The sequence below is a fragment of the Columba livia genome, chromosome 3 (genome assembly GCF_036013475.1).
Source record: "Columba livia isolate bColLiv1 breed racing homer chromosome 3, bColLiv1.pat.W.v2, whole genome shotgun sequence".
NCBI classification, from domain to species: domain Eukaryota; kingdom Metazoa; phylum Chordata; class Aves; order Columbiformes; family Columbidae; genus Columba; species Columba livia.
This window is the reverse complement of record NC_088604.1, coordinates 61,120,980-61,135,772: the sequence shown is the minus strand read 5'-3', so window position 1 is coordinate 61,135,772 and position 14,793 is coordinate 61,120,980. Positions and strand designations below refer to the sequence as shown.

General features: G+C 40.9%; 1 long non-coding RNA gene across 2 annotated transcripts; it reads right to left on the bottom strand.

Annotated features, from left to right (window-relative positions):
* Positions 1 to 5,769: 5,769 nt before the first annotated feature.
* On the bottom strand, positions 5,770 to 14,475 carry LOC110363942 (uncharacterized). Of its 2 annotated transcripts, XR_010471394.1 has the most exons (3): positions 10,902 to 14,475; positions 10,672 to 10,793; positions 5,770 to 10,048 (listed from the first exon to the last, which is right to left on the bottom strand). It is a non-coding gene; the product is annotated as an uncharacterized LOC110363942 (long non-coding RNA). The 2 variants fall into 2 exon arrangements; XR_010471393.1 differs by having other exon boundaries at positions 5,770 to 10,793.
* Between the last annotated feature and the right edge of the window lie 318 nt (positions 14,476 to 14,793).

The window sequence follows — 14,793 nt, the reverse complement described above, 5'->3', positions numbered from 1 at the left end:
GTACAACCATGATTAAAAACAACTGTCTGCCTTTCCCTGGCCTGTGAAGTGGCGGGTGGGATTTGGCGCCACAGGCCTGGGGGTTGCTGCGGCAGATGTGGTGATGGTGGTACAAGCACAGGAACGGGGCATGTTCCATGCACCTTATTTAACTGTCCCTTCAGGTCCCAAATCGGGAAATAATGTACTGCAACCTTCCTGGGCCCTGCCTACTGTGTGTTTCAAATGTGAGTTTCCAGGTTTCAGCACAGTCATGAATTGAATTAAATCAAAGCTAAGCCCAGTTTGGTGAGGGAAAACAAACAAACAAACAAACGAAAAAAAGCACCAGATAAATAAAACAAACAAACAAACCAAAACAAATAAAAATAAACAAACCCCCCAACCTAAAATAACTCAACATCCGTATTTGCCATGATATTCAGTGCTATCTTCTTTAACTTACAGAAATTTAACATTGTTTCCTCTATCCAGTTTTCTATACCACGCCTGTGTGCAGACACATTCTCATATTGACTGAGATGAGATGAGATGAGATTCCCTAGAACCCATGGCATACATATATAGCAGATACAAATTTCAGGACCTTTTACACTCAGATGCCAACAAAAATGGAAGAATAACTGTCAAGTGCCTCATCTTATTAAAATAATGTAATATCGATATTGGTATTAATGTAACATTAATAACATTACACGGGATGCAAGTCCAGCACAATTTCACTGAAGGCTCTGGGTTGGACATGCCATTTTTAGAATGAGGCAAGAAGCTGCTGTCCTGACGGTGGAAATGGGTGTTGTATTGTCTGCAAGTGCTGAGATGAGCTACATCAAGCTGCCCAACTTCTGCAATGATGAACTACTTTCTGACCGTCCATGTGCCTTGCAGTGTTTTAAAGTGCATAGAAAATTCTTCCCCAAGCATCTGTACAACATTGTCACAGTTTCTGAATTCTGCAATTTAAAAAATGCTGTATTCCAGGCAATATTAAAACAAGTGAGGGTGTGTATTCACCATTATGGACAGAGATTGTGATTAAAAAAAAAAAATCCTGCTGGTGGTGCGATCAGCAGTAGTTTGCCTGGTCCTGAGCCAGGAATTCTTGTTAAAAAAAATATGGGATTTTCAGGGAGGTCATTTTAATACATCTGAAATCTGGGTTATAAAGCTGTTTTCTGGCTACATTTTACAGATGCAGACCTGGAGATGGGAGACTTTCTTGTGACAGGACTGGTGACATCAAGGCCAGGTTCATGGTGGAAAGCATGAAATCTTACCTAGAAAGTGGGAACTCTCCCTCCATAATAATTACATGAGCTGTTAATTTTATTATTTTATGTGGCGCCTTGGGATACATGCTGTGAAAGACCCTGCTATTAAAGCATAGTTTAATTGACTGGATTATGGGACATCCAAAGCACAACAACCTCATGATCTAATTAGATGCTCTTCATTATGTATCGCCTTCTCCCTTCACTGTAAAGCTCGTTTCCAGCTCAGGTGTGCAGGTACCTGCAATGTTGAGCTTTATGCTAAGGACCCTGCTCAGTAATCCTGGCCACGTAAAGATGGTTTGTTTTTCCTGTCCCACACCTGCTCATCTACCTGACCACCTAATTACTTTCAACAACTAGGTGTTAATGAGGTGACTTGAATGGAGGCTTCTCCAGGCAGAGGGTCATGGAATGGTATGAAGGTGGGTTGTTCTTAATGGAAAATTCTCATTTTACTACCTCTCTGCAACTAAGGAGTTGCAGCCCGCTGATTGACAGACAGACAGACAGACAGACAGAGAGCCTGTGGGCTCAGGTCAGGGAATCTCTTCTGCTTCAGGTGTGCCATGAGTGAGCGGCTGAGATTTGAATGCAGTCACAGCTGAAATTTCCTGATTCTTCCTGCTCTCACTTGCTGGTGAGCACTGTATGAAAGGCTCATGGGAAATAGTTTCACCTGATGGGTTTTGCCAGTTTTATAGGTACGGTTTACTTGTACACAGGCTAAGAGCAAGCCTTTTTAAAAGGAAAGGAGGATTTTCTGAAAGTACTCTAAAATAAAAAAGGGGGCTTTTAGCCTTAGTTGTGATCATTTCCCCATGCAACAAATAAGCCACTTGTTCACATGCACATGTGGAAACATCCATTTCAGTAAATGTTCTTAGGAAATTAAATAAGTGACCAGGGCAAATTCAAAGAGCTACTCAGCATCCACTCAAACAGAAATAATTGTTCCCTTATTTGTCCAGCTGGAATAATAGCTTTTTCTAAAACCCTCTTTCCATTTGCTTGCCATGCTTCATCCTAAAGGTGTCCTTTTGTTTTGATTTTGAAAAAGTGAGAAAAATTTACTGAACAGTTATCAAGCCAAATTGGCAGGAAATTTGTGGGCAAGGATGGGTTTATATGTCCATGTACCTGTCTTCTTTTGTAAATAGTTACGTATTTATAACTGTTATTTTCCCATTAAAAAATATGAAGTCAGATTTTTGGGGCATCAAAACGAGAAAACAACAAAGTGTTCTTGCTGTTTACACAGTTGCATACTATAAGTAATAGGAGTTCTTAGGATGAACTTAAGCACAGTTATTAAACTTAACTCTGTTTTTTAATAGGAAATCAGCTGGTTATCCAAGAGAAGAGTATTTTCCCCACAGGTAGTTAAAAATGTCACAAATTTTAGTAAAAGCTTCTCCATTTCTTATAGTTCCTACCTAACCTGTTGAACTGCTTACCTGGGTAGTACTGAGGTTTTTTTACTGAGCTAGCATATAAACTGCAATAAAAACACTCTTTCGGGTCATCTTTTCAGGTGTGGCATGCTAGCATGATGAAATGAGCCACAGGAACCTTGATAAACACTCTGCAGCTTGTTTTGTTTGCTTCTGTCACAAATTGACTCTGAGGGGGGAGTTATTAGGAGGTAGCTGGCAGATTTCTGCCAGCCCCATCCTTCTTTGGCATTTGCTTGTTGTTGTGTGTGTGTTTTATTCCCTTCAATAATAAGGGGCAGAAGAGGTAGAAAAATCCTAGACTGCAACAGTCAAAGGCTTTTCAGATGCCACTAGTAAATATATCATATCTTGATAATCTCTCAAAAATATCATCAGACATGTGCTGTCCCAATGGTGCAGTCGGTGGATTGACAAGGGGGTGGCAGATTGACACAAGCCTACAGGACATACCCACCCTTCTGGAGAAGCAGTGGGCAACCAGACAGGATGTCTCAAAACTTCTTAAATGGATTAGACGTTTGTGTGTAGGCAACTGGATTACATTCTTTGGTCACAAGAAGAGTCATGAGATTGTGAGAACTAGGGCTATAAATTCTTATTTTAAGTTATTAATACTAAATACAGACCCATCTTTGACAAAAGACGGTAAAACTATGGGGCTGAATCACAGTCATAGTGAAGAATACCTTTAAGATAAAAGCTCTAGGCATTTTTTCCAATGCAAAGAGAAATGGATTGGAATGAATACCCAGTAAATATCATCATCCTAATACTTGCCATATGAAAGCATGTTCAAAGGACAACTATTCAATATGTATTTAGGCCGTGGAACTCCTTGCTACAGGATGGTGTGGGTGCCAGAATTTTGCTCAAGTTCAGAAAGCCCCTGGGCAAACTCGTGGAAGAAGAAACCATCAAAGGCTACTGTACTATTATACCAGGAATCACTTTTGTTAAGAGTTTCCTACAGCAGTACAGAACTGCTCACTGCAAGAGTATTGCACTTCTGCCCTTTGACCCTTCTTCACACATCAGCTCTTGGTGACTCTTGGAGCTGTATGTTGACCTAGATAGACTTGGGGTCTCACCCAAATTGCCCATAATTATGTTTTTGGGCTGCCTCTCACAATGCTTGGATCATAATGTGCGTGCATTGTTTGAGGTTTGTTTCTGAATTTAGGATTCCTTTGAAGAAAGAAGAAAAAAAGAGGTCTGTGATTCTTTTACACAAATGCAGAAACCTTATGTTTCTCTAACACTTCCTGCATTACAGAAAGGATTATGAATGGAGTTGCTCTTGAAGTTCCATTTATTTCAATCTCAATGAACTTAAGTTACATTAATTTATGATGATGGATTATTTGCAACTCCAGAATCAGAAAGTTATTGGTTGATGCAGTAATTTCTCTTCACTCATTATGTCTTCTTTGGAAATCATTGCAAGGGGAAAGAAACCAGAATACCTGTTCCTCTTCCATTATAAGCTTATGTAATCTTTTTAATATATATACCTGTGTGTATATACATGTAGATGTGTGTGTGTATGTATATATACACATACTACTGAGTTATATATGCAATGTTTTAAACATGTATATAGTAGTAGACTATAAGATTAAAAAATGGTAAGATTACAAGATTATAAAATGAGCCCTACTTGAAGTCCTTTTAAGTACAGCAGGATAAACCTTGGACAGGAGGGGATGGGCAAGATCCATGTGATGGTAGAAAGGGGTGGTGATGGCTGTGTTTCTTTCTTGACAGATCATTTGTAGAAAAGTGCAATAGCTGAAAAATTGCAGAGCCTGAGCTGGCAAACTGCAAGCCTGATGCCAAGCCTGTTGGAGTCAGCTGAAGCTTGAGGGAGCACAGCTGCGTGAGGGGCACTTGCTGGTTTGGGACAAAAACTTTTCCAAGCCATTTCCTAGCATGAACATGAAGGAAGGCTTTTGTTCTGTTTGCAGCCTCCGCTTCCCCCTCTCTCGGTATTTATATCTTCTCTGAGACTGTGGGACTGTATCTTGGATTTACAGTACCTATGGCTGAGCTATAAAACACGTCTGTGCACTCAGAGTATCCAAGGCTTGCTTTCCTGCCATGTGAAATAAAAGGCCTGCTGAAATGCGGAAAGCCAGCGGCAGCAAATGGAACTAATGGGAAAGGTGCATCAGTGTGACCTAACTCCACTGGTTTAACAAGGCTAAAAATGCATGACTCAATTACACAAGAGTTAGCTAATGAGGAATGGGGAAGATGTTACAGTTTAAAACAAATGGCTACTAAATGAATTGGGTGCTGCCTTTCAAATCTATGCCATTCAACAAAAACCTGGCAAGACATTTTCTTCACAGGATATGAATCATTCGAAATAAAAAAAGCAAGACTAGGGCCACCTACATTCAGAGTTTGTACAGTATGACCTTAAGGCCCAACATCTACCAGAAGTTGAGTAGCAAAAGGCCAAGCTCCAAAGAATAAAAGGGCTTACATCAGTATTAAATAATTCTCTCTTAGAGATGCAAATTTCTAATTAGTTACTGTGGAAACTGTAGAGGCCTGGAAGTAAGCCCTGCACAATGAGAATGAGAGTTTACTTTTTTGATTTACTGCAGGGCTGCAGTAGTTGAGGGAGGGCTGAGGGGGGGAAATAAATTCATTGCTTTTAACATGACAACAGAATAAAGTGCAGCAGGAGAAGTGACTTTGTTTTGTGCGCTGCTGCTGTGACAGATCCCCAAGGAGCTTTATGCGACATAGGCTCACTTAAAATGTCTTGCAAGGAATTGTAAAATGCTTTGTTTACAAACAAGTGACTTGTTGCATCTCTGACAAAGCCTTGGGAGGGTGTTTTTCAAGGCCAGCAGGAGCTGGAGGTGCCTCCTGTTGGTTAGGTGGTCAAACTGAGATACCCAGATTTCAAAGCATAACATTTCTGAAGATCAAGGTGCCCTGACCTGATCTGTGTTGAGCAGCAAAAATGTCTTGTTGGAGATAATGTTAGGATACTGAATGCAGAATAAAAATCATTCATAAAGTAGGTCTTTGCCTTGTTTTCTTTACTTCTGCTTTATTTACTTCTATCTACTTAGTTCAGACCTGCAGATCAATTTCACTTTTATGAACATGTTGGAATGTACAGTCTAGAATCAAGGGGGAGCCAGTTTATTTTTGTATAAACTAGAAAAATTTTAGATGCTTCATCCCTCACAAATTCAGGCAGCTCACACATCTTCAGTCGGTGTCAGGGTACTGCATTTTGATATAGAGCAATTGCAAACTGAAAAAGAAAATTAACAAATAAACATCTTTATGTACTTGTTATTTCAACAAGAACCAACCCAAACAGTGTGAAAAGATTTACCCATATTCCTTGTCAGAAAAAAGTAACATTGCTAGATATGTAGTAGCTAAATCCAGGGCTAGCTTGAACAGGGAGCTGAGAATACAGCTGAATATAAATTTAGGAAACGAATTTTTAAAAATATTATGTTGTAATATCTATGTAATCTGTTTAACTCTTCCAGTAAATTCTTATCTCCTCCCTTCTGAGTTTTAATAAATGGTGTTTGCTCCCCTGCAGACCTTGGACTGGATGAGGATGCAGAGCATCGCTGCAGAGGCTGGTCCAGCTCCTCAGACTCCCGCTCACTGTCTAGGGCATCCCCAGCTCTGCCGGAGCGGAGCTCAGGCCGAGTTCAGAGCAGCAGGGAACATCTGAGTACCTGCATCTAACTCAGGTGCCTACAGAGCAGGACTGACATGTCAACACTGTTAACAATTTTGTTTGTAGAAAAAAGGAGAAGGAGGATCACAGACTGACATGACTTGCCATAAGAAGCCTCTTATTTTGGTGTCGGTAGCAGTTTTACAGAGACGCATTATTTGTTTTCATCTCCAGTCAAGGAAATCCACCTGTCTGAATCAAGCACATACAGTGGGTGTTTGCTCCATCTGACCAAGGAGATGTCAGGATGAATGAGACTGAAAGTTCTGGTCCGCTTGGTAGGTGGACCACAGCCAAAACAAAGAACTGGTGCATTGCTGTTTAGTAGTAGATGCAGGAAGCTAGCAAAGGCAAGAATATTAGCTCAGCCAGGGTAGGGAAAGCATCCTTCCTCTTTGCAGATCACAGACTAACAGGTCTGAATTCATTTAATCTGGATCATGCTTGAGTTAGCTCTATTTGCATCTTGATACACTCCAGAAATTTCCGCAGCAAGGAACCAGTAATGTTAAAATAATAGGAAACTGCCATTTTTTATTTTTACAGACTGAAAACGCAGTTAAAAGCACAGAGAAGACAAAACAGAAAGCTAACAATTGCAACACTCTGATTTTACCATGAGAAACCAAGAAAAGCTAGAACTACTTTAAACTGATATGTAATTTTATAAGCATGATCTAAGTCAGCATCAGTGCATAATTTTGGGGTACATAACCTGAGCTGTTGCTGCTTAACACTCTGTCCTTATGAAGCCCATGTCAGAGGCTGGAGTTTGTTATGCTCACTCCACTGTAGCATGCTTAGTTTGTAGGTAGTGGAAGTGTGGAAGTTGCCCAGATGTGCCTTTATTCTGTTGAATAGAAACTTGGCTGGGCATCATCTTCTTGTGTCTCATCATCTCACGCCATGTTTGATCCTAAATCAGTTTTTATCAGTGACCTCAGCTGTCCAAGCCCTTCCCTGAACTGTATAATTAGCCAAACACACTAGGGCACAGAGAATGCTCTTTTGCACATTTGAGTTACCTGCAATTTAAAAGAAAGTCTCTGAATAGCTCTTTCAAATGCTTCCTGCAGGTCACTCATCCCAGCAGCTCAGTTATTGCTCTGCCATCCTGGCCAGCCTGCTGTAATGGCCTGTTTTCAACCAAATTCTCACTGCTCCTCAGAGCTGCACCCAGAATTGTCTGTCAGTCCCTTTGGATTGCTGCCAGGGAAGAAGCATTTTTATAGCACTTGCTTTCTTTGCTACTTCTGTTCTAAGTTGTTTATTTACTACTTCCTTATGCAGGAGTTCACATTTTCCCTCTTGTAAAGCACTGATCCAGTTGTACAGCCTCTTCCAGGGTTAACTAAAAACCTAAGGACCACCATTTGGGTCCCTCCAAAAAATCAAAATGTGGCTTTGAGAAATTTTTTAGTTAATAGAAAGGATAAGACAAACCTGCAAAGGAGCAATTTTCTGGCCACTTTAGGGCCCTCTGGAGCTTTGAAGAGCTGGCTTCAGCTGAAGTATGCTGACAATTCCTGCAGCAATATTCCCAGGGAACGATCCCATCAAAGCTCACAGATGATGAGCCATAAAGCTCTTATCTTCATATGGACCTTCCTTATTGCTTTCTCCAGGCTTCTGCCCTTTACATCAGAAGCACATGGCTCAGATTATATTATCCACAATAATCAAGAATCATAAGAATAGTTCTTTTCCCTTCCTCCCTTAAGTAAAAATAAGTAGTGTTCATAGCTAAACAGTACAGTTAGTACACAAATAGCCTCCAGGGCTCCTGAGAAATCTTGTTATTTTTATATTTGATATAAGGATTGATACACTTTTTGAAATACATTTGCATTCCAAATGACACAGAAACTATAAAACTCTCAACATTAGTTCTATCCCAGAAATTATTTGTAAATAATTGGTCTAAAATAGTCCATCAAAATATTTTTCATCCTATTCTGCTGATTCAGCTGCATTGACATTTTTTCAGAGTTTGTTCAGAGTTCAGGATCCAAATTCAGAAAATTGCTGATGGTAAAAAGGTCTCTGACTAGTTGATCGCCTGTTTCTTCCAAATCCAGAGCTCTCAAAGTGCTCAGCAGCTCATTTGAATGACTGGCTGAGAGCCAGAAAGCCTTGCTATCTTTAGCTCTCATCTTCTTCTGACTTCTTTCACAGTCCAGAATGTTGAGATCCATGGTACCAGGGTGTCCGTCAGATGGATTACCTAGGAGCTGGGATTTTATTCCCTTTTGTTTCCTATTGGAACAAAACCTAGATGTGAAACTCCCCATGAAATGAGGTTACTTTTCTCTGACAAGTTCTGCTCCAAAAAACCTGACAATATGGTTTTCCAAGGCTTATATGAACTTTGGGAAATAAATCTTCCAATTCTTCCTAGACTGATGTGAGAAATAGTTTATTGAATCTTTTCTACTGAGAAATTAAAGGGAAGGAAAAGAAAGAAGCAAGGAAGGGATATGCCTAAAACTCCAGGGTCATGGCCTGGCAAATTAAAATTAAGTCTGCTTTCTAAAAATGGGTTGGAGAGGTTTAATTTGAAAAACAGTCTTAAAGTGTTGCTGTCCCTGCATACTTGGGGAGTTAGGGGTGGTGTGGCTGCAAGAAGAGAAGACCATTCTTCTCACAATGCTAATGGCTTTACTACAACTGTAGAGAGTGATTAAGAATAAAACAACATTTCAATCCATTTTCCTAAGGAGCCTTCACTTAAAGAACAGATAAAATTAAACCAAGACAGTAAAACTCTGAGGAAACAAAGGAGGGAAACTGCCAGCCTGTGAAGTCCTAATGCTCATTATATCTGGTGCATGTTTAGCTTGTAAGGAGGGCTTGGGGAGGAAAGTAATTTAAGCAAACCAACCTGGGCTGTCTTTTCATTCTTTGTCATGCACTGCTGTTGTTACCTTTAGAAATCCAGCAGCAGGGCTGGTTGTGTCCTGTTTTAGTGCCCTTCGTAAAGCATTCCCTTTTCACCAGCTCCGATGGCCCCATTGGAGTGGCCATGACAATGGATGTTCATTTTACCGCTATAAAAGGGTTTAATGATTAAAAGGCCGCACCATTGCACTCAGCCACAAAACTCATTCTTCCACTTCTGTGGAGCCCTTTGATTCAAAATGTTCTTTTGACAGGATCAAGAGTGGTTTTCATTCTGTTGGGCAGCAGAAACATCTGCATTTTTTATCCTCTGCCTCCTCCTCAGTGCACATAGTTAATATGTAATTAATGAAACATCCCTTCTCGGAGTGGCACACAATCAGTGTAGGTCTCCCACCAACCTCGCTCCAGCTCCAGTAAAGCAGGTTTGCTTTTATATCCTTGTACTCTCATTCAGCAGTAGTAATAAACCCAGTTCCAGGCTTATCTAGCCAGCTTACATCTTAATCTTTCTTCCAGCCTCCGCCCCCTTTCTCTCTCTGTCTCCTCAGGGAAAAGGGATGAAAAAAAAAAAAAAGGACTTCTCTTTCTTTTGGGTTATCCGAGCACGTTTGGAGGGAACAAAACACACCGCAACATTCAAAGCAAAACAGAGAGAACAAGGGGTCTAGGGAAAAGTCCCCTCCTCCCTCTTTTCCCTGGAAGAAAAAAATAAAGACCTTGTAAGTAGTCAAGCAAGCTGAAAAGGCAGTTACACAGGAAGGATTTCTAAGCCCTATAGGATAGGCCCTTCAGAGCAGCGAAGTGCTCGCTCTCATTAGTGCAATGCATCTGAAATCCAACACATAACACGCCAGAAAAGTATGACACCCTCCTACACAGGAGTAGCCTCTTCATGTGCTCTTCCATTTGCAAAGTTTGGGAGGCCGGGAGTGTGCTTGAGAGCTCTCACATTAATGTCCAAGTGCTGCCAAAGCCAAGGCTACATTCTGCACAGTGACGGCTGAATGTCTTTGCAATCATGTTTTATTACATAAGTTTTGCTAAGTGTACCATGAGTAACTATGTAGAATAGTTGAGAAACGTACTTCTGCATTTGTTCACAACAACACTGGAGTAGCTCTAAGTCCATCAAAATGGACTCTGATGGATCACAACCCACCAGTAGCTCTCAGGTAAGTTTTCAGAGCCACATTTATGCAGTAGCTCTAGAGAGTATTGCACTATGAGCAAGTAGCCATAAAGAGCTTCATGTATGGAAAAACATGAGAAGAGAGTAACAGAAGAAGAAGAGAAACATGTGGGCCCATACTCTTCCTACCTGCAATAATGTAAAGCAGAATCTCTGTGAAGTCCAGGAGATGTAGGCCATGTGGGAAAGTGAAGCAAACACTTTTAAGCTTGCCTAACTGGAGCTGTTATCCTTGGTGTCCTCTTGTGGCTCTAACAAAGGAAGGGGAGAACACTCTGCTTTCAAGGATTTAATTTTGAGCCAAAGATTCAGCTGCAGAGAAATATAAAATAAAATTATTTGCTTGCTAAGAAATTCACCTCTGAATGAAGTCTGGTTCATTCCAATTCAAAAATTTGGGTCAAATTCATAAAGCAGATCTGCCTGGAAAGAAAAGTTCAGAGGTAAATCACAAAGCTCCCTCTCTCCTTTGTCCTCCTGCAAAGGGAGACTGCTTCTTGTCCAAGGATCCTGCCTGCCTAGAGGAAGTGGAAGCCACACACGTAAGTCATTCTTTTGATTGAGAGGAATCATCCCTTTGATTCCCAGTTTACAGGACTATGTCCTAGCCATCCACCACTGCTCTTTATAGGAAGTTTAGTCTCCACTATGCATTTATCTGAGAGTATCAAGGAAACCTAAATATGTAACATTCATAGCTAAAAAAAAAACATGCACACTGAAGAAGTTTAGGTCCCCTTCTGATTTAGTCCCATTGGAAGATTCTTTCTTCCTGTATGTGAGGAAGAAAGGAAGTTCCTCCCCAGATGCCTGCATGTGATTGTTTTTACTTTCCGGGTTTCAAAGGGTTGAAACTAAGTGTGTAAAGCATCATCTAATTTCCTACAGTACACTTAATCTGAAGAATTGGTGACATTACAAAATAATCAAACTAATATAGGAAACTGTTGCAAGTATATAATGTTGCAAATATTGTTTCTCTTCTTTGGAATCACAGCTAGAAGGAAGATTTGCCTATGAAAATTCAAGGAACAGGTAAAAAGGAGTTGGTATACAAACACCCAGGCAGCATGATGCACAACAGACCCAATGCAGTTCTTACTTGTGCCAGTCCAGATCTAAGTAACCTCCAGGAAATCTGTAGAATTATTCCATATTTACATCCACGTGGCATGTCTGCATCAAACATCTGTTTTCAGGCAGATACTTACTTCAACATAACCTCTGCTGCAGCCTACAAATAGCAAGAACCAATATTTGGAGCAGGGCAAGGGGAAACAGCATCTTGAAAAACGACTCTTTGGGCCAAATTCCACATGCACAGCTCCCACTGAGATCCAAATATGGGCAACATTTGTTTCCAGATTGAGCACAGAATGTGTCTCTATTGTTATTGAAATGGAAAAGAGCATGAGCTTTTGAACATTATTCTACTGGTCAGACTTGCCAGCTCAACCTATGTCCAGTGATCAGAAATAGTTTTGTTATATCACTTGTTTTCAGTTTCCACAATGGTGTGTGCTGCAACGTAAGGCATTGGAGATAGCGAACTGATAAAAACAGGCAAATTCACTGTGGGTAAACTTTGCTCAAGAATGTTGGCTGCAGCTGTGCTTGAATAAACAGCTTCCTGCTTCTTAAGAAAGAAGCACGTCCGTCTGATCCCGTGCCACAGGAAGACTGGTGTGCTGGGAGGGCCTGGGACAATTGCTACAGTCACTGAGCTGCACCACGATACATTTGAATTCTGGCCAGAGACTGGGAAGTCCACGTTAGCTTGCCAGACCATTCAGAGAAAAGGGGCTTCAAAGAGAACTTTTTACCCTTGATTCCAAAGTGTAAGTGTGTACGGAAAGAGTATAATGTTTGCTGTTGGGATTAGCCCCCTACCGCGCCAGCCACATATGAGCGCACTGAAAATTGGCGGCATGCAAGGGAAACCCTCTCAGCTCGCTGCAGCTGAGCTAAACCCAGGGTAGATTTCCAAGCACCAGAGCAGAAGGTGTGTGAACCTCATTATCGTCTCCCAGCACAGAAAAGGAACAAAGCAAAGATCATATTGAAAAGAGTGGAAACCAAAGGCTATGTAGGATGGGAAAACATTCCCCATTTTAAGTGGTATAAGAAACCCGTTGGTAATATTGAAGGACCCTGCTTAAAAGTACTTGTTACACAACTATATACAAAGCTAACAAAACAAAGAGTTAGAATTTTGCTATATGGAGAAAGATAATTCTGGTTAAAATTATATTAGAGGATTTTTCAGTTCCATGAGGAAGTAATAGGATAAAGATTCCGATCTATTAGACTGCCAGCTCTCTCCTCAGCTTAGGAAGGACTGGTGTCATGCTGTACCAATTTTTGCTTGTGCAGACTATTCATGTGTAACACAAAATCAAAGAGTTGCTCTGTCCAGTATGATCTCAAGTTTTTTCCCTGACTCAGGAGCCTCTCTAGGAGCCTTTTTTATTTCCAACTCTAAAAACCATTTTGGAAAGCTATATCCACATAAGGAATGAGATGCTCATCCTTGGCACTGCTACACTAGTGATTTCCATCTCCATTATATTCATAGTGCCAAGTGAGAGGCCTAAATTCTTCAGACCCTCAGGACTGGGGAAGAGTTTTCCACCACAGAACAATAGAAACAACAGACAGCATGCTAAAAAAAAAAAAAAATTGTCTAAGGTAGCTTGTGGCAATGCTGAAAGAGGTTGAACTAGGCACCCTGTACCATCCTCCATGGTCAGAGGGGACTGCAGTGACATGAATTTCAGATGCCAAATCTCCCACATGAAGTCATGAAATGGAAACCAGTTCACCTGAGGAAGGGAGGATAACCAAGAGAAACACAGCCAGACCCATCAGCAGCAAGTGCATGGAGCTGAGCGCTGGGCAGGGAACGGGAGCTGCAGTGAGAGAGACACTGGAGAGCTGTCCTGCCTCCTTGGCCAGCACTGGCAGGGGCAGGATGCAGTGCACTGCGGTCAGACACGAGCCCATAATACCCGCTGTAAGAGAGGAAATTGCTCTGAGGACTGATTTAAGCCTCTGTAAGCTATGTGTATGGTCAGGGAAACTTTAGTGACATAAATTGTACATTTTACTTTTCATTCAGAGATCCTCATTGACATAAATATCAACTTCCAAATGAAAATTAGCCAAAAGGGTAGAAGCTGCTGTGCTGTGTCAGTTGAACAGCGATGAAACCATCTTAACATTGCCATCCCACCTCAGAGTATCTGCAAAATTGTTTTCTAAATACTCTGTTTAATTATGGATCTACTTCGAGCTTAGGTTGCAGACTAAGTAGCAGATAGCTCCCCAAATCTCATCTGGGGGGCCTAGGCAGTGCCACTTTAAAGAAAAGTTAGAAAAATACATTCATGTGTGGAGAGTTGCTAAGAAACAGGACTTCGTCTTCAGTTTGGGGTAAAGAAGTATGTTCTGAATCAATACACTGAGACTGTAATATTATACATACTGTGACACTGCTATTTAAACCACCTCTAATTATCTTCTCTCTACATTTCCTTTATACCTCTACTTCAACTCCAGTCTGTCCCCTCCTATGTTAGCAAAAACGTTTTTGTAGCACCGTGGTAAATGAGGACACTAGCTAATCTGGTTGAAAAATAATCCAGAAAAAAATATAACAACCTTTTATTTCTCACCCAGATCAGTTCCTTGATGTGGTTTGCCACAGGGGTCATGCAAACCAGTTGTAGCAGCATAGTGGTGGAGGTGATGCAGGAGACAGAATCAAATAAATCAAGACTGATGCCAAAAAATATCTCACATAACCATGGCCTAAAGAACTACCTTGTATAAAAACAGATTTGATGAAAAAATAAAATTGCATATTAGTGATGTGCAGCTGGTCTTCTTCACTTCTTTAAATTGAGATGTATCTCCCAAATTTGTAAGAGAAATTTGAAATAGTATATATATTTACATTTCTAAACCAAGAGGCAGTGTATTACTCAGCACTACTACCTGCTCCGTTGCTTGTCTGGACCTCGCAGGGATTCATGGGCACTGCTGATATCCCTGGGCCTGTATCTGGTATCTCCCGCTGTACTGTTCTTGGTCCAGGGCTGTCAGCAATAAAGCAAACACAACATGTTGTCAGATGATCTCTATTTCCAGGTGACATCTTTTATTTGATGCAAGGCAGATGAAATGGATTGCTTAATCCAGCATGGTTACCTGCTGAATGCAGTCAAACTCCCGCTACTGCCACAAGCTGTA